This window comes from Ornithorhynchus anatinus, chromosome 5, assembly GCF_004115215.2.
Source record: "Ornithorhynchus anatinus isolate Pmale09 chromosome 5, mOrnAna1.pri.v4, whole genome shotgun sequence".
Lineage (NCBI taxonomy): Eukaryota > Metazoa > Chordata > Mammalia > Monotremata > Ornithorhynchidae > Ornithorhynchus > Ornithorhynchus anatinus.
In genome coordinates this window covers 61,572,975-61,600,886 of record NC_041732.1, presented here as the reverse complement: position 1 = coordinate 61,600,886, position 27,912 = coordinate 61,572,975, and the positions used below count along the sequence as shown (strand labels likewise).

The window sequence follows — 27,912 nt, the reverse complement described above, 5'->3', positions numbered from 1 at the left end:
GGGAGGGTGCAAACAGGTTGATAAAAATGATTCCTGCCCTCAAGAAGCTTAAAATCTATCCGGGGACACCAACATTATAATGAATTCCAAGCAGAGGCAGCAACGGAATGTAAAGTTGATGATGATGATAATAATGACGATGGTGTTTGTTAGGCACTTGTATGTGCCAGGCGCTGTTCTCGGTGCCGGAGTACAAGGTAATCAGATTGTTTCCTATGCACTGGTCAGCGTGAGAAGCAGTGTGGGTCAGTGGAAAGGGCACGGGCTTGGGGGTCACAGGGCACGGGTTCGAATCCCGGCTCTGCCACTTGTCAGCCGTGTGACTGTGGGCAAGTCACTTCCCCTCTCTATGCCTCAGTTCCCTCATCTGTAAAATGGGGATGAAGACTGTGAGCCTCACGTGGGACAACCTGATTCCCCTGTATCTACCCCAGCGCTTAGAACAGTGCTCTGCGCATAGTAAGCGCTTAACAAATACCAACATTATTATTATGTGGGGCTCACAGCCTTAATCCCCATTTTACAGATGAAGTAACTGAGGCACGGAGAAGTTAAGTGGCTTGCCCAAGGTCACACAGCAGGCAAGTGGCGGAGCTGGGATTAGAACCCACGTCCTCTGACTCCGGAGCCGGCGCTCTATCCACTAGGCCGTGCTGCTTCTATATGTACACGAAGTGCTGTGGGGCTGGGTCGGGCATCAAAATCCTTAGTGGGTTCACAGTGAAGTGTACAGTTAACACAGTAGGGAGAAAACAGGGTGGGAAGATGAAAGGTTAGTCAGGGAAGACTTCCTGGAGGAGATGGGTTGGTTTTTTTTTTCCTAGTAGGGTTTTGGAGATGGGGAGCGTGTTGTTCTGCCAATTCTGTTGCACTGTGCTCTCCCAAGGGCTTAACACAGTGCTCTGCACATAGCAAGTGCTCAATAAATACGATCGACTGATTGATTGGTCTGTCATTTACAAAGAGGGAGGGGATGCCAGGCAGAAAAGAGAAGTGAGCAAGGGATGAGGGGAGAGAGACCAAAAGCGAGGCACAGCCGACCCCAGCTCCAGCTGCGCCAACCGATCCACAGTATTTAGTGAGCGTCGGCCGGGTGCAGACCGCTGTAGAGAGCGCTCAGCAGAGTTCACTAGAGGAGGCAGATAGGAGCTCTGGCCGGGCCTCGCACCCACCCTCGATGAAGTCACGTTATTCATTCATTCAGTCGAATTTATTGAGTGCTTACTGTGTGCAGAGGACTGTACTGAGCGCTTGGAAAGTACAATCCGGCAGCAAATAGAGACATTCCCTACCCAACAATGGTCTCAAGGTCGAGGGTGGGTAACCGGGGTCCCCCTCAAACAATTTCTTTTCTTCCTTCCCTCCCAAGGGACCCTTTAAGGTACGCCCCTCCCCTTCTCCGGTGAAGCCAGGTGCTGCTCAAAAGCCAACACCTGGGTACCTTCACGTGTGGGCTTCGGTGGCTGCTTGAGCTCTGCAGCAGGTAAGAGCCCGGGCACGGGCCTTTTGGCTTTCTGAGAAGTTGTGCGGGTCCTGGAGAAGCTGCCGTTTAAAGAGGAGCCGTCCTCGGATGTTATCCGTATGCCGGGTTGTGGAATTGGTGGAGTTGCGCTTGATTTATGGGGACAACTGTGCTGGGATGCGGCTTTCCCTCTAAATGAGCCCAGCGGGTGGGAGAGTCAGACTGCTGAGCGTGGAGTTGCGAGGAGCTCGGTGGGATTGTCTCCCTGCCTTGCCTCTGTCGTGGAAAACATAATTAAGACTTCTGGGGGATTAAAAGCCTTCTGCACGGTGGCCCGGCCACCTGGAAGAAGCATAGTATTCTCCTGTTCTTCCCTCCCCTAGGGTGCTCTTCCCCTGTTGTTTTCAAGCCGCTTTTTCTAAGTGGCCTTTTTCTTAGGTGGGAATGCCACGTCTTCCCTCCAAGGGTGTCACATTCCTCCTGAGCTGGGGAGTGGCAGAGGATGGCGGAGTTGGGGACAACTACCCCGAGGGAGAGCCGGCTGCAGAGGGGACCCATCCAAATTTGGTTTCTCTTTCTGATGGATTCAAGGACCCCTTGCCCTCCGCCTGATCCGATTGCTGGTGCGAGTTGACGGTGTGTCTGGTGGGAAGGAGAATGAGCCGGGGAGGGAAGGGGGCCTGTTTGGGAAAGGAAAGTGGGTCCCCTCGCTTCCCCTATCATAGGGCCTGAGCTGGGAGATGGAGTGGTAGGTTTAGGGACTGGCTGGAAAGGAGGGCTTTTTGACGAGCTGACTTGTGTCTTCAGGCTTTGGGAGCTCCTAAAAATACAATAATAATAGTTGTGGTATCTGTTAAGAGCTTACTATGTGTCAAGCACTGTAATGAGTGCTGGGATATATACAAGATAATCACATCTTAGGTGGTAGGTGCTCAGTAAATTTGAATTAATTTCTCCCTCATATCTGACAGTGACTCCTCCTCCTCCTTCAAAGCCTTATTGAAGACCCATCTCCAAGAGACCTTTTCTAAGCCCTCTTTTCCTCTTCTCCCACTCCCTTCTGCATTGCCCCAGCTTGCTCCCTTTATTCATCCCCACCTCCCAGCCCCACAGCATTTATGTACATATCTGTAATTTATCTAATGTTGTCTGTTTCTCCCTCTAGACTGTAAATTCCTTCCGGGCAGGGAATGTCTGTGATGATATTGTACTTTCCCAAGTGCTCAGTACAGTGCTCTGCACACAGTAAGTGACTAATAAATACGATCGACATAGAACTCAGTCTAGGAGGTTCAGATATTGAATCCCCATTTTGCAGGTGAGGAAACTGAAAGAGTAGTTAATTGATTTGCCCAAGGTGACACAGCTGAGATTAAAACTCAGATCTCCTGATGCCCATGCTCTCTCCACTAGGCCCCCTGCTCCTCTCCCCACTTGATTTCCTTGACTGTGTGTTGACACTGTTTCTGTGGCTGCTGACTTTTACTGAGCATCCACAATGTGGTCATCCCTTCTCCTCTGAGGAGTTAGGAACTCACTCTTCATTCCTGACTACTCCTGCTAACCAGATGTGGGGAGATCTCCATTTGGGTTGCCCTAAGGGAGGAACGAGATCAGTGTCTTTAAGAATTAGCACTGCAGGTGATGATGATGATAACAGTAAGGACTTAATGCCTTTATTATTATGTGTTAAGCACCGTTCTAAGCTTGGGGTAGAGACGAGAGACAGTCTGTGTCCACAAAGGGCTCTCCGTCTAAGTAGGATGGAGAACAGATATTGAATCCCCATTTTACAGTTCAGAAAACTGAGGCACAGAGGAAATGATTTGCCCAAGGTCACACAGCAGACACATGTGGGAGCTGGGATTGGAACCCAGGTCCTCTGTCTCCCGGGTCGGCGCTCTTTCCATTAGGCTACACCGCTGCCATAGAGACAAGCAAACGGCAACTGATATTGGGAAGTAATTGAATTGGGCCATTACTACGGAGATTTGGCGCCACATATGTGCTAATATTATATCTTCCACACTGGCTCCCTGCCTGAAATTAATTCAGCAGAAGAGAATTTTCAATTTGCATTGGATACAGAGTAGAAGCCTGACTCGGAGATAACTGCCGTGTTGGGGAGATGGAGTCTGGCCTCAGACAATTGCCCACGTGTTCTGGAAATGTCAACACTAAATGATTTTTTTTTTTGTGGAGATATTCTAAATGGAATTAGACTAATTCTAAATGCTGCACTCACCCCCTAGTCTCCTTCCCCTGCCACATGGAATGGAACTGAAGCAAATCAAAATATGGAGAGGGATTCTCTTTCCTGGTTCCTGACTGAAGGAAGAAAGGCTCACTGGTTTTATTGCTGGGTACTTTTTCTCCAGGGGTTTTATGAATCGAGCTCCTTCAAAATCAGTTTGGGGCAGTGGAGGAAGGGGTCAGATTGAGAGTTTGATAGTACAGTGCTCTGCACACAGTGAGCAAGCAAATAACTCTGACTGGCTCTCTGGTCCCCCTCATTCTTCACTTATAAATCAACCGATGGAACGTGCTGAGCACTTACCATGTGCAGAGCACTGTTCTAAGTGCTTGGGAGAGTATCATAAGAGAAGCGGTAGATTTATTTCTCTGCTATTGAGAAGCAGGGAAGGCATTCCCGGGGAGAGTAATAATGATGTTACTCTGACTTAGTCTGTGTTAAGTGCTGTTCTAAGAGCTAGGTAGATAAACGTTAATCAGGTTGGACACAGTCCCCGAACTTCATAGGGCTCACACGCTTAATCCCATTTTTACAGATGAGATAACTGAGGCATGGAGAAGTTAAGTGATTGGCCCCAGGTCACACAGTGGACAAGTGATGGAGCTGAGATTAAAACTCTGATCCTTTGGAATCCCAGGTCCGTGCTCTATCCACTAGGTCATAGGTGACTTCCTTTGCTGCCTCCCCTCAGACAGTTGCCTTCTCCTTCCTCCCATCAACCTCTGGCAAGTGGGAGCCGAGCCCACTCCTGGACTGGACCTTCTTTCCTAGCGATAATAATAGTGATGTTGGTATTAAGCTCTTACTATGTGCAGAGTACTGTTCTAAGCGCTGGTAGATACAGGGTAATCAGGTTGTCCCACGTGAGGCTCACAGTTAATCCCCATTTTACAGATGAGGAAACTGAGGCACAGAGAAGTCAAGTGACTTGCCCACAGTCACACAGCTGCCAAGTGGCAGACTGGGGATTCGAACCCATGACCTCTGACTCCCAAGCCCTTGATCTTTCCACTGAGCCACGCTGCTTCTAATAATGTTGGTATTGAAGCGCTTACTATGTACAGAGCCTGTTCTAAGCGCTGGGGTACCCACAGGGCAATCAGGTTGTCCCACGTGAGGCTCACAGTCTTAATCCCCATTTTACAGATGAGGGAACTGAGGCACGGGGAAGGCAAGTGACTTGCCCACAGTCACACAGCTGACAAGTGGCAGAGCTGGGATTCGAACCCGTGATCTGACTCCCAAGCCCATGCTTGTCCCAGTGCCACTGTGCATCTCATCCATTGGACACGGGTACCAAGAGGAGCTTTGTAGAAGGAGGAAAACAGAGACAATATGGGTGACACCAGAGGCGTTCTCTCTTGCAGTCGGTTGTAAGTTACTTTTGACTTGAGTGGGGCGTCTCCAGCTTCATAAAAAGCTCTTCACCCTCTCAAAAGCGACAGCTACAGGACCGTTTAATGAAAGCTCCCACAGCCTCGTGGATTCTGGCCGCGGGGCCGCATCTGACTGGAGTCTTACGTGTAATCTGAAGAGGGGGTTGCCTCTGTGTCCATTTCAGCTGTCGTAACACCATCCAATCCTACCCACCAGTATCCGGATGTGCTTCTAGGTTGGGGGTTTTCCTTTTAGGAGAAAGAGTGAGGCCTAGTGGAAAGAGCATGGACTGGGAATCGGAGGACCTGGGTTCTTCTATCAGCTTGGCCACGTATCTACTGCATGACTTTGGGCAGGTCACAACTTCTCTGTGCCTGTTGCCTCATCTGTAAAATGGGGATTAAACCCTACTCATTCATTCAGTTGTATTTATTGAGTGCTTTCTGTGTGCAGAGCACTGTACTAAATGATTAGCACTGTACTAAGTGCTTATCCCTCCTACTGTGCCCAGCGAGATTCTTGTATCTACCCCAGTACTTAGAACAGTGCTTGTTAGATGGTAAATGCTTAAAAATATCCTCCTAATTACTAACTATCATTATTCTGTTGACCGGCATTTTGTTCACTAAAAATGGGCTGGGAAGAAGAATAATGATAATGTTGGTATTTGTTAAGCGCTTACTATGTGCAGAGCACTGTTCTAAGCGCTGGGGTAGACACAGGGGAGTCAGGTTGTCCCACGTGGGGCTCACAGTCTTAATCCCCATTTTACAGATGAGGTAACTGAGGCCCAGAGAAGTGAAGTGACTCGCCCACAGTCACACAGCTGACGAGCGGCAGAGGCGGAATTCGAACCCATGACCTCTGACTCCAAAGCCCGTGCTCTTTCCACTGAGCCGCGCTGCTTCTCTTAAGAAGAAAGGTTCAAGTGGGCCAGAGTGGGAAGGCAGAGAAAAGGATATTCATTCAATTTATTCAACTGTACTTATTGAGGGCTTACTGCGTGCAGAACACCGTTCTAAGCACTTGGGAGAGTACAGTATAACAGTAAACAAACATTCCCTGCCCACAGTGATACAAAGGATGGAGTGGAGTGTCCTTATTCTTTAGTGAAAAATCGTCATCCTCCCTCTTCCTCCCTAAGCCGTTCCTACCCCACTGTCAATAGGACAGTTCCCTTGGGCCCCAAATCTTTGATAATCTCACCCTGCCTGCTGGTTAGCAAGACTCCCTGACCCTCCCACCACAGGACTCCTCTAGTGTTAACCTTCCCACTCTACCTCGATGTCATCTATCTCGCTACCGACCTCTCGCCCGCCTCTAGCCTGGAATGCCTTCCCTCCCGAAATGCCCTCTCTCCCCCATACGGAGCCATATTGAAGGTACATCTCCTCCCGGAGGCCTTCCCCGACTAAGCCCTCTTCCTTTTCTTCCACTCCCTTGTACATCGCCCCGACTCGTTCCCTTTATTCATCCACCGCCCCCGTCCTGGCCCCATAACACGTCCATGTCCATAATTTATTTACTCATATTAATGTCTCACCCTTTAGACTGTAAATTCGTTGTGGGCAGGGAATGTATCTGTTGTACTCTCCCAAGCACTTAGCACAGGGCTCTGGTCGCAATAAGTGCTCCATAAATACGACTGACTGACTTGTTTCTCCTGGTACCCTGCAAGCCAGCTTTCTGGAGTCCAGTTTTCTCAGGGCACCCCAAGAAGCAGGATGGGACAAGCAGAAGTCAGGCTGGCAAGGCGGGGCTCCGGGTCGCACTCTGCAGCTGCCATCCTGGTGAAGGTGGAGCCTGCGCCAGCTGGTACCAGCGCTATTGACAAGCCCAGTGCCCAGCTGTTTGGGACACATCGTCGGCCCTCTCTAATCTCCCGAGAAGCGTGCCAGGCGTGGACCCGTCTGACAATGAAAAGCAGCTTCTGGGGCTCCCTCCCTCCTCCTTGCCTGGGAGAATAGCATCCTAATTGCAGAGAGCCCCTTCTTCTGCCACTGGCACCGGAGAATCCACTGCGATTTCTCTTCCGAAGGGACGACTCCGAGGTCGCTCGCAAATCATTCTGCTTGTTAAAGAAGTTTTCGTAATTAGGCTGATTACATTTTTCTAATTCTTCATTAGTGGGTGTTTCCCTTCTCTAGCGGTCTCCTGGGCAGCCCCGATCCTGGAGGAGATGGTGCAGAGATGGGCAAACTGGGGTGGGCGAATGATCCAGGCCAGTAAGCTTTTGTACATTTCCCTCAGGGAATGAGTCCAGACACCTATATTTGGGGGGGATGGTGAGTCTTCGAGATTCATGTCAGGATTCTTCCAGTCCGTGTACTGACAAGCTTCCTTATCTCACCGCTGTTGAAGGAAAACCACGAGCTCTATTTCCTTACCATTTCTCTCTCTTCCTGACCCCTGCTTCATCCTTCCGTCACCTGTCTCCTTCCTCCCATGAAGCTCTCTCCCAATCTCTCTCTGATAAAGCAGAGAAGCAGCATGGCCTAGTGAGTAGAGCACGGGCCTAGGAGTCAGAAAGACTTGGGTTCTAATCCTGACTCCCCCATTTGTCTGCTGTGACACTGTGGACATCACTTCTCTGTGCCTCAGTTACCTCATCTGTAAAATGGGGATTAAGACTGTGAGCCCCATGGGGGACGGGGACTATGACCAACACAATCACCTTGATCTGCTCCAGTGCTTAGTACAGTGCCTGGCACATAGTAAGCACTAAACAAATACATTCATTATTATTAAAGCCTTCTCTCTGCCGTCTGAATTCTGGCTCAGGCTAGCCATGTCCTGGCTCGTCCACCCCAAACCTTCCAGGAACCCTACTGCCCTACTTCCCATGCCCACCGTGACCCCCGCGACCTCTGTTCACGTTGGTAGGTGTAGGGAGCGACGGAAATCTGTCAAGTCCTCTCCATCAACAGCACCCTCTTGAACTCAGCTCCCTTCTGGCCAAGCACTATAATTCAGACTTCTGTGATTTGGTCCTGGGTCTTGAAAGCAGTGATTTTTTTCCATTAATATTGGAGTGATTGTCAAAGCCCCTCTCAGGGTCACAACTGGAGAGTTTCCTGTACTCTACCAGTCTCGACTATGGCAGGGAGAGTCGAGCAGAGGCGCTTCCATTCCAAGCTTGGAAGGCAATCAACTACAAGTCAAAACTCACCCATGCTGGGCATTAGTGGCAGGGGGGAGAGTCGCGGACGTAAACTCGAGGTTACCGTGTGGAAGAAGGTGATGGTAAAGCACTTCCATATTTTTACCAAGAAAACTCTATGACTATGCTACCAGAATGATTGCAGATGAAGGTGGGCATTCCGGGAGAGATGTATCCAGGGTGTCGTTATGGGGTGGAGGTGACAGCATAAAACAAGAGAAAATTGCAGGGGACCCAGATAGTTTCTCACTGCCTAGCATTTTCCTCAGTTGCCCCTTGTTTCCAGCGAAATAGCTTGAGGAAAGAGCCTAGGGTTGGCAGTCGAGTACTTGGGTTTTAGTCCTGGCTCTGCCACTTGTCTGCTATGTAACCCTGGGCAAGTCACTTAATTTCTCTGAACCTCATCTGTGAAATGGGGATTAGAACAGTGCTCTGCACAGAGTAAGTGCTTAATAAATACAAATGAATGAATGATTAAGACGGTGGGGATTAAGACTGAGCCCCGTGCGGGATATAATGATGGCATTTAAGATACGGACTGCGTACAACCGGATTAGCTTGTATCTACTCTTAGTACATTGCCTGGAATATAGTAGGTATTTAAACACCTTTTAGAAAGTGTGGGGTGTGGAGGGGGTGGCCAATCTTGGGAGAAGAACCAGCATCTAGCAGTGGAGTGAAATGGTTAAGATCCAGTCATGCCTGTGGCCGACTGGACTCTTCTGCTCCTTTTCGATTAGGAGCACGGGATGTGCCGAAATCCAGGTCTAGCTTTTTGTTCTATCCTTCTCCCCTCCCCCATTGCAGGGATGCGTTGCAAAGCCCTTTGGCTGCTGGACTTTCTGTTCTGCGTTGCATTCAAATGAGCGTTTACAGAATGAGTGACAGCTGTCAACCAAGTTAAACAGCATGGAAGTCCCATATAACAGCTTTACTGAAACTCAGCCAGTGCCTCTTTATACAAATAGAAACGTTTTTATTACTCCCTTTGTCTCTTTCAGGCTGAAAGCAAATTCCAGCTCCTTTAGCTTTTCTAAACAGAATCCAATTTTCAAACCGCCAAATGATTTTCCTTACATCTCTGCTTTCGCAGGCTCTTCAGTTCTCCACATCAAAATGGAGAGCCGCACTCTCCCGAGCCCCCCAGACATACCGCTGGCTGTGAAACTCCAGAACAATGTTACTCCTTGGTATTTATCTTGTGGTCCACTCTGAACCCTGAACTCATTCATTCATTCCATCTTATTTATTGAGCTTACTGCGCTGAGCTTGGGAGAGTACACTACAACGGACGGACACATTCCCTGTCAGAACGAGCTCAGATTCAAGAGGACGAGCTTATAGTCCAGAAGAAGCAGTGTGGCCTAAGGGAAAAAACTCGGTCTAGGAATCAGAGGACCTGGGTTCTAATCACAGCTCGGCCAAGTGCCTGCTGGGTTACCTCGGCAAGCCATTTAACTTCTCAGTGTCTCACTCGCCTCATCTGGAAAATAGGGATTGAGTATAATAATAATAGTTGGTATTTGTGAAGCGTTCACTACATGCAGAGCACTGTTCTAAGCGCTGGGGTAGATACAGGGGAATGAGGTTGTCCCACGTGAGGCTCACAGTCTTCATCCCCATTTTACAGATGAGGGAACTGAGGCACAGTGAAGTGACTTGCCCACAGTCACAGAGCTGACAAGTGGCAGAGCTGGGATTCGAACCCATGACCTCCGACTCCCAAGCCCGAGCTCTTTACACTGAACCACGCTGCTGTCCTCCCCGCTACGTGGACTGTGAGCCCCAGTTGGAACAGGGACTGTGTCCCACCTGATTGACTTGTATCTACCCCAGTGCTTAGAACAATGCTTGGCACATTGTAAGTGCTTAACAGATTCTACAGTAATCAACAGCTGTGGTCTGGCACAGTCATATGCTTGTGCCTAGTTGCTCATTCCTAATAATGATAATGTTGGAATTTGCTAAGCACTTACTATGTGCCAAGCACTGTTCTAAGCGCTGGGGTAGACACAGGGGAGTCAGGTTGTCCCACATGGGGCTCGCAGTCTTAATCCCCATTTTACAGATGAGGAATCTGAGGCACCGAGAAGTGAAGTGACTTGCCCAAAGTCACACAGCTGACAGGTGGTGGAGCCGGGATTAGAACCCACGACCTCTGACTCCTAAGCCCGTGCTCTTTCCACTGAGTCACGCTGCTTCTCTCCTTCCGCCACCACCTCCTAAATTTTACTTTTTGAACTTGTTCCTTCTGTCGCGGTCATCTGGTCAGAGTTGATTTTGAGCTCCCTTTCTGTATATAAGGCACATCCTCTGATCTCCCGTCCATCATGCTTAAGAACAGGGGCCATACCACATCCGGGACAAATCTTAAATAATGTTGGTATTTGTTAAGCGCTTACTATGTGCAGAGCACTGTTCTGAGCGCTGGGGTAGATACAGGGGAATCAGGTTGTCCCACGTGAGGCTCACAGTTAATCCCCATTTGACAGATGAGGGAACTGAGGCACAGAGAAGTGAAGTGACTTGCCCACAGTCACACAGCTGACAAGTGGCAGAGCTGGGATTCGAACTCATGACCTCTGACTCCCAAGCCCGTGCTCCTTCCACTGAGCCACGCTGCTTCTCATTCCGTAACTTATTCCGTAACTGACTCCCGGGTTGGCTTGAGAGCTAGGAAGCTGGATTTTTTTGTTTGTTTTTGGTATTCGAGCCCTTATTATGTGCCAGGCACAGTACTAAGCGCTGGGGTAGATACAAGCTAATCAGATCGGACACTGTCCTTGTCCCATATGGGGCTCCTAGTCTTAAACCCCATTTTACAGATGAGGCAACTGAGGCACAGAAAAGGTAAGCGACTTGACCGAGATCACACAGCAGACAGGTAGCAGAGCCGGGGCTAGAACCCAGGTTCTTCTGATTCCCGGCCCCGTGCCGTATCCGCTAGACCGCGCTGCTTGGTTTTTTTTTTTTTTTTTCAAAAAAAAATTCCTACTTCCTGAGGCTTTTTCCCTTCAGAGCTCACTTCCCAATTCAATTGGACCTCGTGCAGGAGATGTTCATCACGTCTAAATGGTCACCCCCCCTCTTTCCGTTTCCCCACTTGCCCTCGCCCCGAGAGGGTCACTGCCTCTTGTGCCTTTTAATCCGTGGCTGCCACTGGCAACCCCGAGCTATCACTTGACTCTCTGAGCTCTCCGCTTCCAGGAGAGGGGAAGTGGTTGAATGCAAAATACCACTGAAGAGAACCAGCAGCCATGAAGCTTTTACCCAGGTTGACTTATTGAGTGGATTGGAGTCTGAGTGTGATGAGATAATGCGGGCACTCTTTGCCTGTTTTGAAATGTTGGCTCAGATTCCAGGAAACAATAGTGTGCCAGGTGATGCCCTGATTGAGCTGAAAACTTTCTCTAAGATGATGGAGCAGAAGGATGTGGCTCTGGAGTGGTTTCTGAAGGTCAAGAGAACATGGATTTCCAAAATAAAAATCCCAATCCCACGTTTCCTCCTGTTCGAGGAAAAGGTGGGGAGGGAATTTTTTTAAAAAAGGAAAAAAGAGGAAGCGCAGCCTAGTGGAAAGAGTGCAGGCCTGGGAGTCAGAGGACTTGAATTTGAATCCTAGTTTCTGCTGTGTGACCTTGGGCAAATCCCTATGTTTCTCTGTGCCTCCGTTCTCTATAAAATGGGGATGGAATGTCTGATCTGATGATCTTTCATCTGCCCCGGGGTTTGATACAATGTTCAGATAGTAAACGCTTCACAACTACTACAATTATTATTATTAATAATTGTACAGTTTTTAATTATGCTCCCCTTTAGTGAACTTCCTCTTGAGACACACTATATGTTTTCTTGATCCCTTTCTCAAGGGTCACTATGGACACAGGGAGTTGGTTAGGCCACAGTGGGAAAGGTCTGGTTTGAAAGTCAGAAGGTCTGTGTGTTGGTTTTCATTCTGCTGCTGGTTCACAGCTCTCAGGTAATAACGATAATAATTGTGGTATTAAGCACTCACTGTGTGCCAGGCACTGTAGTAAGCGCTGGGGTGGATACAAATCAGACTGGACACAGTCCCTGTCCCACATGGGACTCTCAGTTCTCCATCCCCATTTTACAGATGAGGTAACTGAGGCACAGAGAAGTGAAGCGACTGCCCAAGCTCACACAGCAGATGAGTGGCCGAGTCGGGATCAGACTCACAATCTTCTGACTCCGAGGCCCATTCTCTATCCATTATGGCTGAACAGTGGCCACACGGGTTCTCTGGATGGACCTCGTGGCTGCCACAGCACATTTCAACCATGCATCCTGGGCTGCTCGGTCAGTACTATTTATTGGGTGCCCTCTGGGTGCAGAGCACTGTACTAAACTCTTGGCAGAGCACAACAGAGGTGAAAGATACATTCAGTGTCCTCAGGGAGTTTCTGAAAGTGAAGCATGGTGACGCACCCGGACAAGCCATTCCAATAATTAACGATCAGTCAGAACAGTTCGGCCGCCACTCGTAAAGATCGAGCCGGTGCGCTGGTGGGTCTTAAGGTCTCTCTTTCCCCATCCGTAAAATGGGCTTACCCCTCCTGCCTCTCCCTGCCTCCCAGATGTCCCGAGGCTATAACAAGATCTCCAGAAATCCAGGCTGTAGACTGTATAACTGATGGCTGGTCAGGGATGTTTGTCCTTAACGGAGAGAGTTGTTTAGAAACGAAATTATAGATGAAATACCAAAGCAGAGCAGGGAGGGAGGGAGAGGGGAGAGAGACATTCAGGGTGATTGACTGTGGAAGATCTCAAACCTGGCAGTAGCATTTGTTCACGATGCACTTCCCCGTCACCTAAGCACCGAGGGCTCACGTACACCCAGGCCTGAACAAGCGGGTTAAGGGATCGCGACCTTTGCCCTCTAGTTACTTTACACCATCTAAACTGGCCCACGGAAGCGGTCCAGATGTATTCTTGCCATCGGCTTAGGCCGCGTACATTGAGTGCTGACAAAATCGGCCATCTGGTTTATAGAGGGCCGTCCAGTTTTCAGTTAGGAGTCGTGTGGCCTAGTGGCAAGAGCCAGGGCCTGAAAAACAGAGGACCTGGGTTCTAATCCCAGCTCTGCCGCCTGCCTGCTGGGTGACCTTGAGCAACTCGCTTCTCGGTGCCTCAGCCTCCTCTTCTAACTGGGGATTCAATACCTGTTCTCCCTCCCGCTGAGACTGTGAATCCCACGTGGGAGAGAGACTCTGTCTGACCTGATCATTTTGTATCTATCCCAGCACTTTGTATAGTTCTTTGGGCATAATAAGTACTCAGCAAATACCATGGGAAGCAGCGTGGCCTAGTGGAAGATGCATGGGCCTGGGAGTCAGAGGACTAAGGTTCTAATCCTGCCTATGCTACTTGTCTGTGTGACTTTGGGCAAGTCATTTAACTTCTCCGTGCCTCAGTTTCCTCATCTGTAAAAGGGGGATTTAGGCTGAGAACCCCATGTGGGCCAGGGATTGTGTCCAAATCCTTGGATCTTGTATCTACCACAGCACTTAGTACAGTGTCTGGCACATAGTAAGTGCTTAAGTACTATCAGTATTATTATTACCTGTTTTGTGCTTAATATTTTTGCTGCCTCCCCCTGCAGAGATTCAGCAGACCCTGGTAGAGGAAGACAGTGACTCTGGAGCATTTTAGAGGCAGGCACTAGGGTCTCTCGATGAAATGCTCTATGTGTGGGCGGAATTCCAGCGACACTGATTTAATGAAAAACATTGTAATTGAGGTTGTCTTGTCATAAATCAATCACATAAAACAATGCTCTTTCTCCTCAACCGTGTTGCTGCGATGTTTAACGTTAGCATGGCTTAGAGGAAAGAGCATGGGTCTGGGAGTCAGAGGACCTGGGTTATAATCTTGGCTCCATCCCGTAACAAGCTGTGACCTTGAACAAGTCATTTAACTTTTCTGTGCCTCGGTTCCCTCAACTGGAAAATGGGGACTCAATACCTCTTCTCCTTCCTGCTGAGGCTGCAAGCCTCATGTGGGACCAGATTATCTTATATCTACTCCAGTTCTTAGTACAGTGCATAGCACGGAGTAAGTGTTTAACAAATACTATTATTATTATCATCATCAATATATTGTGTTGCATGCTGCTGTACCCCTTGTGGCACTCTGGGCATATTGGGGCCGGCGAATTAGAGAAGCAGTGTGGCTAGAGGATAGAGCACGGGCCTGGGAGTTAGAAGGTAATGGGTTCTAATCCCCGCTCATCCACTTGTCTGTTGTGTGAACTCGGGCAAGTGACTTCACTTTTTTAGACCTCAGTGACCTCATCTGTAAAATGGGGATTAAGACTGTCAGCTCTGTGTGAGACAGGAACTGTGTTCAACCCAATTATCTTGTATTTACCTCAACATTTAGAACAGTGCCTGGGACACAGTAAGTGCTTAATAAATAGCATTATAAAAACAAAAAAAAAATGGAGTGCCATGGATGGCCAGCCAGGCACTGACTGAGCACTGAGCCCGGCATGAGGTGCTTGAGAGCCTACCAAATAGTAAGGTTACCCTCTAGCTCATATTCCTGGCTCTGCCCCTTTCCAACCATGTGACCTTGGGCAAATCTATTCTCCCTCCTATTTAGACTGTGAGTGATCCCCATGGGGTGACTTCATTAACTTGAATCTATCCAGTGCATGATAGTCAACTCTTAACAAATACCGTTTTTTTTGAAAAACAGTCACAACTTCTCTGGGTCTCAGATTGGTCATCTGTAAAAATGAGGTTGAGAGCCATTTTCCCCGTTAGCCTCATGTGGGTCAGGGGTTGTGTCTTACGTGTTTATATTAGCATCTACCTCAGAATTTAGTGTAGAACTTGATGAACAGTAAATGCTTAACAAAAACCACCGTTATTAGATGTACCTATCACTGGAGAGAAACCAACATAAAATGACTTCTTAAGCAGATGCTAGGCCAGATGTGACTTAGATTGGGGCCTCTAGGTTCTGAGGGCTGATTTTCAGGGTGCTGAGGGAAGACAAGAGAGCTTCTTGGAAGGGAGAGAACCTGGAGGACAAGAAAGGGTAGGATGTTGCAGACTTAAGAGACATTCATGAAGAGGAAAGGAGCTAAGAATTGGGGTGGGTGGCCAAGGGACGGGGATTCTGGTAGACCTGACCAGAAGTCTAGAATCAGACCTCCCTGTCCACTGACTTCACCTCAGGTCTTAGATGATAAATGTATCCTCCTCGGTTCCCTATTTCTCCATCTCTCCCTGCTCCTCTGTTCTTCAGAGTAGCTGGGATTCCTTGGGGGGTGTTGGTGGCGGTTAATTTACAATAATTAGCCGAGCGTTTTGAGATGCGTACATGAAAGGCCTTCTGGAAGTGCAAAGACATTGGAATCATTCTAAGTGGGAGCTTGTTTTTCTTTCTGTAGATGGTTTCTTTTCTTTAATTTAATTTTGCTAGCTGGCTGACCTCTGGTCCTGCTTTTGGTTTCCAAAGAAAACTAATTTGAGGAGTCTATTGAACTTGATCATTGGATTCATTTCCCCTGACTTCCTCCACAGCTCCCAGAGAATCTCTAGATAGAAAAACCTGCCCAGAAAAAGTTCATGAAACTGGCACTTACAAAATAGCAATTATCGTATTTTCACACCTATAACCCATGTCTCTAAAATGGTTTGATATATCTCCGGCTCTTATAGAAGCAAATGCCAACGCAAATATGGGGCTTGGAATGCAGTAGTTCACTTCGGGTGAAGTCTATACGATATGCATCTCCAAGTCAGGAGACCTGGGTTTAGACCTCCAATCCCGCTCCCGACTTGCCGTTTTGTGACTTTTTGCAAGTCGCTTACCTTAATAATAATGACTTTGGTGTTCGTTGTGTTCCTACTGTTTGCCAAGCATTGAACTAAGCACTGGAGTAGATGCAAGATATTCGGATCAGATGCTGTCACTGTCCCACGTGGGACTCGGTCTAGTGGGGAGAGAGAAGAGGTTTCGAATTCCCGTTTTACAGATGAGGTAGCTGAGGCCCAGAGAAGTTAGCTGACTCGCTCAAGGTTGCGCAGCACGTGAGTGGTGGATCTGAGATTAGAACACAGGTCGTCTGGCTCCTGGTCTTGTACTCTTTCCACTAAGTTGCATAGCTTTCCATTCTGAGTCTGTCTCTTCATCTCTAAAATAGGAATGAGATTGGGAGCCTCTAGTGAGATAAGACACATAGCCATCTTCATACTCCAGTGCTTAGCCTAATGTAAGCATTATAGTAATGTTGTAATTATGAGTGGGTGCCTGATACATACCGCCGCTGGATTGGTGCATTTTTTTGTTGTTCCGATCCTCTGATGCTCTGGAAGGCTCCAGTTCTCCAAGGGCAACACTCCAATAAATCCGTCGTATTTATTGAGCTCTTACCGTGTGCAGAGCACTCTATTGAGCTCTTGGGAGAGTACAATAAAACAGCCAACCTGCTTTGGGTGAGCGCTTAAATCCTTGTACAGAAGAGATGACTGAGGCCCAGAGACGTTAAATGACTTGCTCAACGTCACACAGCAGTCAAGCGGCAGCACCAGGAATAGAAATCAGGTCCTGCTGACTTCAAGGTCCTTGCTAAATCCATTCGGCCACACTCCTTCTAAGCTATTGCTACAAAATGAGCACCAACATCTGTTAACACCTTCTCCTGACCCAGGTTCATTTTGAAACTCAAGTGAAATCGTATAACCGAAAAACATTTAAGCTCCTCCATTACATTGTACACTTTGTGAGAGCAGAGGGATCACAACTTCTGTTTCAAACTCTTCCTAGTGCTTAGTACCATGTTTGGCACTTAATGAATACCCTTGAGTGATCAAACCCTTTACCTAGCTCTGGGTCTGTAATAATAATAATACTGTTGGTATTTGTTAAGCGCTTACTAGGTGCAGAGCACTGTTCTAAGCGCTGGGGTAGACGGAGGGGAATCAGGTTGTTCCACGTGGGGCTCACGTTCTTAATTCCCATTTTACAGATGAGGTAACTGAGGCCCAGAGAAGTGAAGTGACGCCCACAGTCACACAGCTGACAAGTGGCAGAGGTGGGATTCGAACCCATGACCTCTGACTCCAAAGCCCGGGCTCGTTCCACTGAGCCACGCTGCTTCTCTGTAGGCCAGCCGGGTCAGTTTTCAATCAATCATATCTGAGTGCTTACTGTGTGCAGAACATTGGGAGAATACACTGCAACCATGTAGCAGTCACATTCCTCACCCACAGTGATCGGCATTATGCTATTGACTTATACCTCCACCTCTTCCTACAGATGACAGATCTCTGCATTGTCGAGGACCGTCAATGCCACGGAAAGAAAGGATGGGAGAGTGGGGTTCCAATTCTTTTTTTTTAACCTTTTAAAACATTTCTAAAATCTCCGTCCACCCACCCGCCTCTTTGAACCGTCGGGTTCCTCACTGCAGTGGAGAAATTTCTCAGGGAAATGTACTTTAGAACCAAATGGGCCTTAATCTATCCATTATGGCTCAGGTGACATTTTGCAGCACTGTGGCTCTGGGCTTTTAGCAGGCTTCTTGCTGCAATTGAGGGCTCATCCTACATTTGAAATGGAGTTTGAATTTTGAAATCACATTTGAATTACCCTGAGCTAGTTCACTTCTTCCTCAGCTAGCTTCCAGATCTCCCAAGCCCAAGGTCCCAGTACTATGGACCTGAAATTGAGTTCCTTTTCATGCTATGACCATAAGGGTGAGCTAAGCTGGCCTCTTAGCTTCATAGATCGAACTGGCTAAGCAGTCAGGGAGGCCTATTGGAAAGAACATGATACTGGAAGTCAGATAACACAGATTCTACCAGTTCCAGGTTGGCCACTGGCCTGCTTTGCAATCTTGGGCAGGTCTCCTTTTCTTCCTTAATGAAATTTTAAGTGCTTACTGTGTGTCCACCCCTGTTCCTAAGCACTGGGGTAGATACAAGTTTACAAGGTTGGACACAGTCTCTGTCCCACATGGGGCTCCCGGTGGGAGTCTCTTCCCCCTCTAGACCGTAAGCTTGTTTTGGGCAAGGTATGTGTCTTTTCATCATTGTACTCTACCAAGCCCTAGAACAGCGCTCTGCACGCAGTAAATGCTCAATAAATAGGATTGAATGAACCAAGTAGGATTTAATCCCAAAGTCACACAGCGAGGAAGTGGCAGAGCTAGGATTAGAGGCCGGATCTATTAACTCCCAGACCTGTACTCTTTCAACTAGGCCATGGTCCTCCTTACTGGTCACTTCCATTGATCGCTGGTCCTGCTGGTCACTTCTCTGGGCTTCTGTTTCCTCACTTATGAAAATGGGGATTCAATAGCTGTTCTCCCTTTCCCTCAGACTGTGAGCCCCATGTGAGACAGGGTCTCTGTCTGAATTTTTTTTTTTAGTGATATTTGTTAAGCACTCACTATGGGCCAAGCACTGTACTAATTGCTAGGATAGGTTCATTCAATGGTATTTGAGCGCTCACTATGCGCAGAGCATTGTACTAAGCGCTTGGAATGTACAATTCGGCAACAGAAACAGTCCCTGCCCATTGACGGGCTTACAGTCTCATCGGGGGAGACAGATGGACAAAAAACAAGACAACTTAATCACGATATAGAATCGAGGGGATGTACACCTCATTAACAAAATTAATAGAGCAATAAAAATATATATACAGATGAGCACAGCGCTGAGGGACGGGGAAGGGAGAGGGGGTGGAGCAGGGGGAAAGGGGGCTTAGCTGAGGGGAGGTGAAGGGGGAGCAGAGAGGGAGCAGAAGGAAAAGGGGAAGCTCAGTCTGGGAAGGCCTCTTGGAGGAGGTGAGCTCTCAGTAGGGCTCAGCTAATAGGTACCTAATAGGTACCAGCTACTCAGGTTGGACACAGTCCATGTCCCGCATCCCCATTCTTACATCCCTGCTCACAGTCTTAGTTCCCATTTTACAGATGAGGTTACTGAGGTGCAGAGAAGTTGTGACTTGCCCAAGGTGACCCAGCATGTACATGTTGGAGCTGAAATTAGAACCTGGGACCTCTGGCTCCCAGGCCTGTGGTCTTTTCACTAGACCATGCTGCTTCTCTGATTTATTTTGTATCTACCTCAGACCTTGGTACTTTAACTAGTAAGAGTTTAACAAATGCTAGTTATTTATTAAAAAAAAAAAAAAAAGTTTTTTCACATCCCCGACAATCCCCCTTCCTGTTCACTGCTGTTACTCAGAAAGTCCAGGGACAACCTTTGCTCAGGTCCCAGGACAGAGGAAGCCGGGGCTACCAGGCGATGCTTGTTTGTTTTTCGCTTTAGACTGAAGAAGCATCAGCGCACGTTCCTCCTTCGTGCAGTGAAATCACCTTTGACCTCGGCTGAGCGGGTAACTAGCCCTTAAACTGTCGCGTGAGCAGCTTGAAACCTGGCAAAGGAGCCCCATTCCTCCCAGCTTTGACTTTTGTTTCCACTCATATAAGGAATTCACTCTGCGCCCACCCCCAGCCTCTAATTTGTAGGGGCTTAGGTGGATCGTAGTTTGTGGGCTGGCTGAATTAGGGGCAAATGTGGCCCCGGACCAAAGGAGAGAAAAGGGCCTTCGGTAAGGTGAGATAGATCCGCCGCCTGGCCTGGTGGAAAGAGCACTGGTTGGGAGTCAGAGGACCTGGGTTCTAATCCCGGCTCTGCCACGTATCTCTTGTTACCTTAGGCAAATCACTTCACTTTTCTGAGCCTGTAGCAGCATGGCTCAGTGGAAAGAGCCCGGGCTTTGGAGTCAGAGGTCATGAGTTCGAGTCCCAGCTCTGCCGCTTGTCAGCTGTGTGACTGTGGGCAAGTCACTTCACGTCTCTGTGCCTCAGTTACCTCATCTGTAAAATGGGGATTAAGACTGTGAGCCCCACGTGGGACAACCTGATTCCCCTGTGTCTACCCCAGGGCTTAGAACAGTGCTCTGCACATAGTAAGCGCTTAACAAATACCTACGTTATTATTATTATTCTTATTTTCTGTAAAGTGTGGATTAAGACTGGGAGTCCCATGTGGGACAGGGACTGTGTCCAACCTGATTAGTGTGTATCACCTCAGCACTCAGAACACTGTTTGGCACATATGCGCTTAAATACCATTATTATTACTATCATTATTGTTAATGATAATCCGGTTCTGCCTCTTGCCTGTTGGGTGGCCTGGGGCAAGCCACTTTTCTGGGCTTCAGATTCCTCTTGTAAAATAGGGATGAAATATCTGTTATCCCTCCCTCTTAGACTAGGAGCCCAAAGTGGGATGGAGACTGTGTCTGACCTGAATAAGCTCACTGGGGGCAGGGAATGCATCTGTTTGTTGTTGTATTCTCCCAAGCACTTAGTGCAGTGCTCTGCATAGGGTAAGTGCTCAGTAAATACCATTGACTGATTATCTTGTATCTTTCCCAGCGCTCTGTACAGTGTTTGGCACAGAGGAAGTGTTTAACAAATACCATGATTATTATCATTACTAGCATTTTTAGGAGGGAGAAGCAGCAGCAGCATATGGGGAAATAAGAGGGGAAAGAGGTTCTCCAGGGGAGATGAGGGGGACTGCAGTTCAATTAGAGTCAAACGCCAGGCTCGGTACGGAGGCTTGGTGCTCCCCGCGCAGGCCATCGAAAAGAAGGAGCAGGGGCTGAGCACCATTCTCCTTTGCCACCCCAATGGGCTCACCTCTCTCTACTTCCTGGATGGGGGCACCCGTGGCTCCACTTCCCCCGCCACCCCTGCCGATGACTTTATTTTATTCATATTTATTGAGCACTTACTATGTGCAGATGTAATATACTATTATGTTATTATATTAGCAGCACTATAATAAGAATTTGGGAGCATGCGATGTAACAGTAGACCCATTCCATCCAGCATCCCTGACAGAACAGCGACTCTGCCAGCTTGAACCGCCCCTTTAACCGGGCTGGCCCTTGGGGAAGTGGTCAGTCATTCCAGGCTCTCTAAAGACCTGGCATATTTTGATGATGAATTGAGTGTTTACGAGGTAATAAGACTCTCCTGGCCTAATTAACTCTGGGGCCCAAGGCTAAGGTGCCAGGCTAATCCAAAACCAGTTATTGCCCAATAAACAGGGACAGACGTGGTTGTGCTTCTGCGTCTTTACTGGTGAAATACGAGCGAGCCGAGGCCTGGGGCCGAGAGGAATGGGGAAAGAGAGACAGTAATAAGCTGCTGCTTTCTAGGGAGAGGCGATCTACTGGTCTCCCAGCTGAGGGACCTAACTTGGAAACTCCAGCTAGGGTTGCCTTCGAGTTGTCCAAGAGGCTGTCATCAGTCAGTCGGTGGAATTTGAGTGCTTACTGTATGCACAGCACTGTATGGGGGAAGCAGCGTGGCTCAGGGGAAAGAGCCTGGGCTTCGGAGTCAGAGGTCATGGGTTCGACTCCCGGCTCTGCCACTTGTCAGCTGTGTGACCTTGGGCAAGTCACTTCACTTCTCTGTGCCTCAGTTACCTCATCTGTAAAATGGGGATGAAGACTGTGAGCCCCACGTGGGACAACCTGATTCCCCTGTATCTACCCCAGCGTTTAGAACAGTGCTCTGCACATAGCGCTTAACAAATATCAACATTATTACTATTATTATTATTAAGTGCTTGGGAGAGTACAACGCAACAGAGTTGGCAGAAACATTCTCTGCCTACAAGGAGTGTGCAGTCTGGAGAGGGAGACCGACATTACACCTGTGTATTTAAGTGCTATCTACCCTCTTCTTACAAATCATTCAATTATATTTATTGAGCATTTACTGTGTGTGGAACACTGTAATAAGCACCTGGAAGAATAGAATTTAACAATATAGCAATCACATTTGTTGTCCACAAATCTCCATAGATCCCAAGCCCTGCCTTGGTAATTAATAGCTACCAGCAGTTCATGTCTGATCCAGTCAAAAAGTTCCTTCTGTTATCTAACTTAAGTTTCTCCTGCTGCTCCTTGAATCTGCTTCTGGTTCCTCTGGAACGTGGTGGGAATACATTCTCTGTTTAGTCTTCGTACCGCGTTCCTTCTGATCTACAAGCAGAGATCTTTCCACGCCGTGAGCCCTCTGTCCGACAGGGACTGTGTCCAACCCAATTAGCTTGCATCTACTCCAGAGCTTTAGTCGAGTGCCTGGCACATAGTAAGCACTTAACAAATACCACTATTATTATTATTATTATTAACTGGGAGTCAGACCTAGATTCTAATTCTGGTTCCTCCACTTGCCTGCTGGATGACTCTGGGCGTGGTACTTTGCTTTAATACTTCAGTGTTCTCATCTGTAAAATAAGGATTAAATACCTTCTCTCCCTCCGTCTTAGACTGTGAGCCCATGTAAGACTGGGACTGCACCTGCTCTGATAGTATTTTCTCTACTATTAGTCATTATTATTGTTGTTGCTATCATCTAGTTCTACTGACTTGCTTTGTGACATATCAAATTACCTCTGTTTCCCCACTTGTAGAATGAGCTCTTAGCTTCTCTGAATGCAGGAAGACTTCAAGGTAGGAGGGGGCAGGCAGTACTCATTATCTGTCAGGCAATAACTCTCCCCCATCCTTCAGAGCCTTATTAAAGGCACATTTCCAAGAGGCCTTCCCTGACTTCCCTCCTTTCCTCTTCTCTCCCTCCCTTCTGTGTCACCCTGACTTGCTCCCTTCCTTAATCCCCCTTTTCCCAGCCCCACAGCATTTATGTATATATCATTTATATTAATGTGTTTCCCCCTCTAGACTTTAAACTCACTGTGGGCAGGGAATGTGTCTGTTTGTTCTGTTGCATTCTCCCAAACGCTTAGTACAGTGGTCTGCACATGATAAGCGCTCAATAAATGTGTTTGACTGGCTGCCCCTCTTATCTCCCGACCCCCACAGCAGTCAGCACTGAGGAAGTGAGGATCCCAGCCTGGTTAAGCAACAGCAGACGGGCAAGCTGTGTTCTGTACTAAAGACACCTAGGCACAGAGCAGAGGGCATCATGGTGCTCACTGGCTTCTTCCAACTGATCCCCCGGGGCAGGAGTATGGGGCTGGTGAGTCTTGACCCTTGGCTGATAATAATGATGATAATAATAATGTTGGTATTTGTTAAGCGCTTACTATGTGCAGAGCACTGTTCTAAGCAGCGTGGCGCAGTGGAAACAGCACGGGCTTTGGAGTCAGGGCTCATGAGTTCGAATCCCAGCTCTGCCACTTGTCAGCTGTGTGACTGTGGGCAAGTCACTTAACTTCTCTGTGCCTCAGTTCCCTCATCTGTAAAATGGGGATTAAGACTGTGAGCCCCACGTGGGACAACCTGATTCCCCTGTGTTTACCCCAGTGCTTAGAACAGTGCTCTGCACATAGTAAGCGCTTAACAAATACCAACATTATTATTATTATTAAGCGCTGGGTAGATACAAGGTAATCAGGTTGTCCCACGTCAGGCTCACAGTCTTAATCCCCATTTTACAGATGAGGTAACTGAGGCACAGAGAAGCAAGTGACTTGCCCACAGTCACACAGCTGACAAGTGGCAGAGAAATCCTACGCCCTCCTACTTAAACTATTACTGTGCCCGACCTGATTATCGTGTACCTACCCTAGTGCTTAGGACAGTGTTTGACACATAGAAAGCATTTAAGTGGTATGATTGTAGTGGGGGACTCGAGGTGTCCCAGACAGTGCTCAGTTGGGGTCTCTGACTTGGCCTGCTCTCAGGGAGACGGTGTGCTCTCTCTTGCTCTCTTTCCACATCATTTCAGGAAGGAAGGCTGGAATCTTGCTTTCCAGAAGCTCAGAGAGCTGTCTTCTTGATTGTGGCTGGGCCAACCAGGCTCACGATCCTGGGGCTCTGAACAGTTAATGAGGCACGGTAGGCAGTTCCCTCCATAGAGAAAAAAAAAAAAGCCCAGAATTTATTAGTCTAATTACATTTTCCTAATGCAGTTGACCTCCATGGCCCAGCAGTGCACTTATCAAAGCTGCAATCATCCAGACATTATTGGAGTTTTAATAAGAGTCAATTGGCTATTGTCCCCCTTCGAGTTGGACATTGTATACATAATCCCCCAGATGCCTATTTTGGAAAAGAAGGGGAGCTTGCTTTGCTGTACTAGATTATTATTTACATTAATAACGAGCGATACAGATTTGTTCTTATTTATTGGGGTGGAACAGAGCTTCTGATTCAAAAGCTACCTGTCCTCCCGACTCCTTAGACTGCAATCCCCCGAGTGATGGGAACTGTGTCCGACCTGATTAAATTGTATCTACCTCAGTGCCTAGAACGGTGCTTGACACATAGTAAGTACCTAACAAACACCATTGCTAGTCCTATCATTATTAATACCCGCTGCCCTGCCCGTTTCCTGCAAGACAACTGCCTGAGTTTGTCCTCAGTCTATCGTGTCTTGATTGGTCAAACTGGTTGGAGAGGGGTGGTGAGACGGTAGGGATTTTCAAGTGTTGAAAGTCTACACATTCAACAGAGGAAGTGGGATGATCTAGAATAATAGTATTTTTTTATTTATTATGGCATTTGTTAAGCACGTATTACATGCCAGCCACTGTTCTAAGTGCTGGGATAGACCCAAGATACCAGGTTGGACACAGTCCGTGTCCCACACGGGGCTCACGGTCTTAATCCCCATTTTACAGATGAGGGAACTCAGGCACGGAGAAGGCACGGAGAGGTCACACAGCAACAAGTGGTGGAGGCAGGATAAGAACCCGGGATATCTGACCAATGGCCTGTGCTCTTTCCACTAGGCCACACTGCTGTTTCCAGGCCAGTTGCTTCTGCTCCATGCTCAGCTGACAGCACCGGGGTAGACGCACGATAATCAGTTTGGACACAGTTCCTGTCCCACGTGGGGCTCACCGTCTAGGAGGGAGTAGGATTTTCAACCCCATTTTACAGGTGATGTAACTGAGGAACAGAAAAGTGAAGTGACTTGCCCAGGGTCATACAGTAGAGCTGGAGAGCAGTAGAGCAGAACTGGAATTAGAACCCAGATCCTCTGAATAACCGGCCTGTGCTCTTTCCTCTAGGCCTTGCTGCTAAAAGTGGTGTAAGTGTGTAGTACGAAGAAAGTGCCTAATGAGTACCAAAATTAGAGACAAGCTGTTGGGGGGCTCTTCAGGGAACTTTCCTACCAACTCTGTTGTACTGTACTTTCCCAAATACTTAGTACAGCGTTCTGCACACGGTGAGCACTCAATAAATATCTTGATATCACGCTCGGTTCCCACACAGTCACAAGGAGCTGGAGTCAGCGGGGGGAGTCCTAGCTCTAATGCCAAAGAACTGGGCTCTTAGGTATGTTTTTTTAAGCATTTCTGTTTGTCAATCTCTGTTCTAAGTACAGAAGTAGATCCAGGTTCATCAGGCCAAATACATTCCCTCATGGGGCTCACGGTCCATGTAAGAGGGAAAATGGACATTGAATCGCTATCTTGCAGTGGAGGAAACTTGAGGCACAGAGAAGTTAAGGGACTTGTCCAAAGTCACACAGAGGACAAGTTGAGGATCCAAATTAGAACCCGGGTCCACCGACACCAAAGCCTGTGCTCTATCCGCTAGGCCGTGATGTTTCTCATAATCCCGACCATGTCGGTAAAAGGGTGGTTAGTGAATGCTCTCTATTGCACTGAAGAGTCAGATGGTCTGGAATGGAATTCTTCCCCTCGGCAGTCTGTTCTGAGCATGTGTGGACAGCTGCGGGCACCGTGATCTTCCCCCCGCCCCCCCCATAAAAATAACCATTATGGCACTGAAATGATTCCTAGAAGCCAAGCACTGTGCTAATGCTGTGATAGGTAGAGGATAATCAGGTTTTTCCAGCCCTTGTTTCACCCTGTGCTCCCTCTGTAAGGGGAAGGGAGAACAGATGTTGAATACCCATTGTAGACACAAGGACCCTTAGAGCAAGGAAAGTTGAGTGACTTGCTCAAGGTCACACAGGCTGGGAACCCTTGTTTCTGGTGGGAGGATATGGGGATCCCCAGCCTAAAAAGTTAGCATCGGCCCCATTTCGCAATCAATCAATGGTATTCATTGAGCGCTCACTATGTGCAGAGCATTGTACTAAGTGCTTGGGAGAGTACGTTACAAGAGAATTAGCAGACGTTCCCTGCCTGAAACGAGTTAGAGGGGAAGCAGTTGAGGGAAGGGAAATGAGCTTGAACTGGCTGGGAGTTCCTTGTTTTCTGGCTCTCTGCAGGACCCTCGGCGCCAGCCTGCTTTTCTGCCCTTGTGGGGCCCCTGAGTCTGAGGAGATGGCTGGTGGGCCAAACTGGTAATTTCTTGCTTGGCTTCTTTTCTTTGGACTGGTCCATATCACGATTCCTCCACCTGGTGACTCTGGTGACCCATGGAAATCCAACATAGGCTGACCCCCCACCCCCACCCCAGCGCCCCTGAGCTGATCCAGTGCCAGAGTCCTGACTCCAGTGGAATCTCAGTTCTGAATCTCTTCTACCTCTGCCTTGGGCCCCAAAGGGTCAGCTAGCTAGGTTGAGCTAGGGTTGCTTGTCTTCCTTCAGTTGTGCATTCAGTCCATATTTGAGTGCTTACAGTGTGCAGAGCACTGTACTAAGCACTTGGGAGAGTACAATATAACAATAAATGGACACATTCCCTGCCCACAAGAGTTTATAGTCTTGCAAGTAACTTTCAAGAGGACTTCCGGGCCTAATCCCTTTATTTTCCTTCCACTTTCCTCTCTGCTTCAAATATACACGACTGCATATTCTTAAACACTTTGATACTCAACCCCAAAACAGTTATGTATCTATTCGTCTACTTTACTATTTTCCCTAGTGGAAAGAGCCTGGAAGTCAGAGAACCTGGCTTCTCATCAGGACTCCACTACCTGCCTGCTGTGTCACCTTGGGCAAGTCACTTAACTTCTCTGTGCCTCAGCTTCCTCATCTGCAAAATGGGAATTCAATACCTGTTCTAACGCTTACTTAGACTGCGAGCCCAGTGAGGGACGAGGACTGTGTCTGATCTGATTATCTTTTTTTATGGTATTTTTTTAAGCATTTACTATGGGCCAGGCACTTTCTGGGATAGATACAAAGTTATCAGGTTGGGCCACACGGGGCTTTCGGTCTAGGTGGGAGGGAGTAAGATTTAATCCCCATTTTACTGGCGAGGAAACTGAAGCCCAAAGAAATTAAGCAACTTGCCCAAGGTAACACAGCAGGCAAGCGGCAGAGATGGGATTAGAATCCGGGCCCATGCTCTTTCCACTAGGACATACTGCTTATCTGCTTTTTTCCTCCAGTGCTTAAAACAATGTTTTGCACTTAGTAAGTGTTGAATAATGTTGGTATTTGTTAAGTACTTACTATGTGCAGAACACTGTTCTAAGCACTGGGGTAGATACAGGGTCATCAGATGGTCCCACGTGAGGGTCACAGTCTTAATCCCCATTTTCAAGATGAGATAACTGAGTCACAGAGAAGTGAAGTGACTCGCCCACAGTCACATGGCTGACAAGCGGCAGAGCCACTTAAGCTACCATTGCTATTTTTTTATCATTATTTATTTTAATCTCCATCTCCCACTATAAGCTGTAAACTCCTTGTGGGCAGGGATGCCCTTACCACCTCTGTTGTACTTTCCCAAGTGTTTAGTACAGTGCTTTGCGTGTAATAA

At 47.9% G+C, this 27,912-nt stretch overlaps 1 protein-coding gene across 1 annotated transcript in view; it reads left to right on the top strand.

The window, feature by feature from the left end:
- The first annotated feature begins 1,434 nt into the window (after positions 1-1,434).
- ACTL8 (actin like 8) overlaps positions 1,435-27,912 on the top strand; it is a 63,047-nt gene continuing 36,569 nt past the window's right edge. Inside the window, exon 1 of the mRNA XM_029066301.2 lies at positions 1,435-1,483. The gene's annotated coding sequence lies outside the window, so the exon portion shown is untranslated. The remainder of the gene's footprint in view (positions 1,484-27,912) is intronic.